We start from the raw sequence: 3,933 nt of genomic DNA, 5'->3' as shown, positions 1-3,933 counted from the left end.
GGGAGAAATGCATGCTGCATTCATTAGAGGACATGAAATGAGAAATATTATAGATATCAGGTGATTCTTGACTGAAAGCAAAGAGTAACAGAAGGCTGTTGGTTACTTATTTCAGTGACTGTGCAAAGTCATTTGAGTGTTCGAATCATAACAAATTTCATATAACACTGCTAAAAATGTGTAATCCAGGGAACTTAATTGTGCTTCTATTGAATCCATGAATAAACTAAGAGATGATCTTTCTAACAAACCAAGGGGATTACTTCATGGCTTAAAATCAGGAATGGTGTGCAATCAGGGTTGTATACTTTCATCATACTTAATCTGTATGCTGAGCCAATAATTGGAGAAGTTGTAGCATCGGGATTAGATAACAACCCACAATATGCAGATAACACAATATTGCTTCCAAAAAGTAAAGAGTACATGAATCATTTACTGATGAAGACCAAAGCCTGATCTGTGGATTACAATTCAGTGTAAAGAAAAGGAAAAATCTTACAACTGGACGAATAGACACCATGATAGAGAAAAGATCAAAGTTTTCAAGGCTTTCATTTTACTTGAATCCACCATTAATATCCATGGGAAATCAAAAGGGAAGAGAGGTCAGATGGCTCTCAGATAACAAGTACAGCAACTACCAGAGAAAGTCCACTATGAAGGATATCTTACTGGAAGAATCTCAACATAAAGATAAGCAGACGCAAGTTCATAATGACAAAGCAGCAATGCCTGATTATAGACTCCCCTTTACCAGAGAGCAGACAGGCGCCATTTCTGTGAGTCCTGCTCCTGGTCAGCATAATCATTTCTGCCCTTTGCCCCCACTTCCCATTCTCTGAAGCAACCCAGCCAGCCAAAACTATCACCTCACTAGTCTATGGAAGACAGATCCATGTAGACAGCATGGTGCAGACAAAATCAGTACCCAAGTTCAACTTTTCAATTCTGATTTTTTCTTTTCCTTCCTCCCTTTGTGTTTTTTGCTCCAGTATCCTCCTCCACCACTTTTCCACCTCCCTCACATAACACATGTATTACCAAAATAACACTATCAAAGAGTATATATATATAAATATATATAAATACATATATATATAGAGAGAGAGAGATTCATTTTTGTATTTTTTCCATTACAATACTCTATTTTTAAAATTCTCTCCTACTTCCTTTTCCAGTATTTTCTTCTGTTGCAGCCCCAATGAACTGAAAATAGACATTCCTCCTAGGCAAAACAGGCAGTCCTTTAGGTTCCATCATATCCACCCAAACAAGGGCTTTCCCAACAACCCTCTCTGATGCACTAACATGCACATATTCACATTGTCATTAATAACAAAAATTAGCATCCACACCATGGACATTCTCTGCTCTTTTTATTTCTCATTTGCCCCTCATCTGCCTGCAATCCTCCAATATATCATTCTGCTCTCTTTCATTGTCCTTATGAAATATATTTCAGTGAAATTTATTAATTCTGATTATTACCCTTAAAGTGCATTTCCACATTATTTTACAAATGTGTTCACCTCTCCAGACAACCACTTATCTATTATGTCACTCTTGCTCTTCTCTCTCCACCTTCTCCAATTACCCAACTCTTCTTTTCTCCATTTCAACACTGTATATTTTCTAGCTTCATTTAGACTATTCTCAGATAACTAAACAGAGCCAAATGCGTCTACATGACCAGCAGTGCATACAACACCAAGAGCTGTTCCATGATACTGGGGAAATAGCCCTCAACCACAGTAAACAAACCATAATATGAAGAAAAACAAACACAAACAACCAAAAATCACCCAAATGCAATATAGTACTCTGAAAAACAGGCAATAAAACTACCAGAAATTGAATTCAGAAAATGGGTGTTGAAATCATATCAAGAGATGTAAGAAACAGTAAAGAGAACAAGGAAGAAATGGGAAAAGTAAAATCCTCAAACCAAAAGGAATCACAGAAAACAAACAATGAGATAACCAAATTAGGCAGCATTAGTAAAAAACCTGAAGAATAGAGTGGAAGAAGAGGAAAATTGAACCAGTGAGCTTGAAGAAAAACACTATGACTACAATCGACTAAAGGAACAATCAACAACAAAAAAAGTAAAGGAATCAGAAGAAAGCCTGAGAATAATATGGGGCACTATGAAGAGAAACAACCTACATCTTATCAGGATCCTGGAAGAAGAAACAAAATATCTACAGAGAAAATAGTACAAGAAAGCATAGAAGAAAATTCCCCAACAGCACACATGAGGTGAAAAATAACTGCTCAAGAAGCTGAGAGAACCCCAAATAGGATAAATCCCTAATGAAAAAAATCACAACACTTCATATTCAAGCTATTCAATTTCAAGGAAAAAGAGATAATCCTGAGGTCAGCGAAAGAATAAAAGAACAGTCAACTACCAAAGAAAACAGATAAGGCTATTTTCAGTTCATTGGGGCTGTTTTTCACAACAGGTTATGCTCACTGATATTGTTAGCTTATCATGCCAAATGTCCAAGATGCACAGGTGGTGTTAATTGAAGGGCGGAATGATTCATGCATTTGGTCACTTTAACTTTGCAAGTTCTCACAGATCTTGATTTTGAAATTCAGTAGAGTGAGATTATGCCTTAGCCAGTTAAATGCTGCTGCTTCCAAGCCTCAAGTACACTCAGACATATCTGAGCAGAAGCCACATTATCTACCTGAAACAGCTTTGGTGTTTCCACATGTATATGCAGATGCCCACCAAATATGAGAGTATTTTGCTTTCTCTGACTTGGCTTTTACTAGCAGTCAGCCTCATTCCATCTCTTTTGTAAATGTTTGAAGACTGTGTGGATTCTGGGGCGCCTATGGGATAATGGTGGGCATATGAGATTAAAAAGATCTTTTAGGGAAGTTTCATTGATGTGCATTTAATATTTAATTACAACTCTCTTTTATACACGTGTGTCTGTGGATTTCAACATCTAAAGTGCACAGATTAACTCATTCCCATAGCGGAGTGAACCTCCCTTTGAGCAGCATTGGTTAGATAATAAATCATGAGTAGTCCTGCAAAAGGAGATGGAGCCCTCGTGTCTGAGTGGTTACACACACCAGCCGATCCAGGCGCACAAAAGGCGTTTTTAATTCTAGTAAAGAGTTAACAACCTCAGACACCCAGATGGCAGTTCTGTCCACCTGCAGCCACCTTCACGGCATGTGTTTGTTAAGATGGAGGACATTGAGGATTGTGGTGTAACATATGAGCTAATGTGGGCTGCACTGGTTTGGGATTTTTTTCTCCATGTGCATTTACCCTTTATCTAACGCTCTCTTTTATACATTACAGTTTCTGTGGATTTATTTCTGTAATGTACTCAGACTAACACAGCTAATATAAGAAAAGGCAGGACACAAGTAAGCACCCGTTTCCGTTTGGGAAAGACACTAAACAGTCAAAAGCTATTTTCCTCCATGCCATCTGTGGGTGGCACAAACAGTTAATTGCCCAAATCATAACTAAAACGATCATCTGAACCCATATGGTGGTACCTCAGAAGACAGACCTGGTGGTCTGCTTTTGAACCCACACACAGCCTTGCAGCCCCTATCTCACACGGTTCAGTTTGGCTCTGCACACCTGGTAGTTCCATGACTTGGAATCTACACCACAGTAACTGTTTGGATGAAAGGTACTCAGTCCTGTGTTATGACCAGCCTCATGCCGACGATTCTGTCATGAGGCAGTCCTGACCGAAGTCAAATACCTCATGATTCTAGCTTTTCTTTTCTATTTTTTTCTATAAGTAGTTAAAAGACTTTATTAGGAAGGCTATGAAGTCAAAAGTAACTCTTGATAGAATTTTCTTTCATCCTTTAAGTCGGCTCTGCAAATATATAATCAGTGATTTAGCTGTAAGATCAAAGATCCGTTAATTTATTTAAAATAAA

Source organism: Tenrec ecaudatus, unplaced genomic scaffold (assembly GCF_050624435.1).
Source record: "Tenrec ecaudatus isolate mTenEca1 unplaced genomic scaffold, mTenEca1.hap1 Scaffold_461, whole genome shotgun sequence".
In the NCBI taxonomy this organism is placed as follows: domain Eukaryota; kingdom Metazoa; phylum Chordata; class Mammalia; order Afrosoricida; family Tenrecidae; genus Tenrec; species Tenrec ecaudatus.
Note: the sequence above shows the minus strand (reverse complement) of the source record.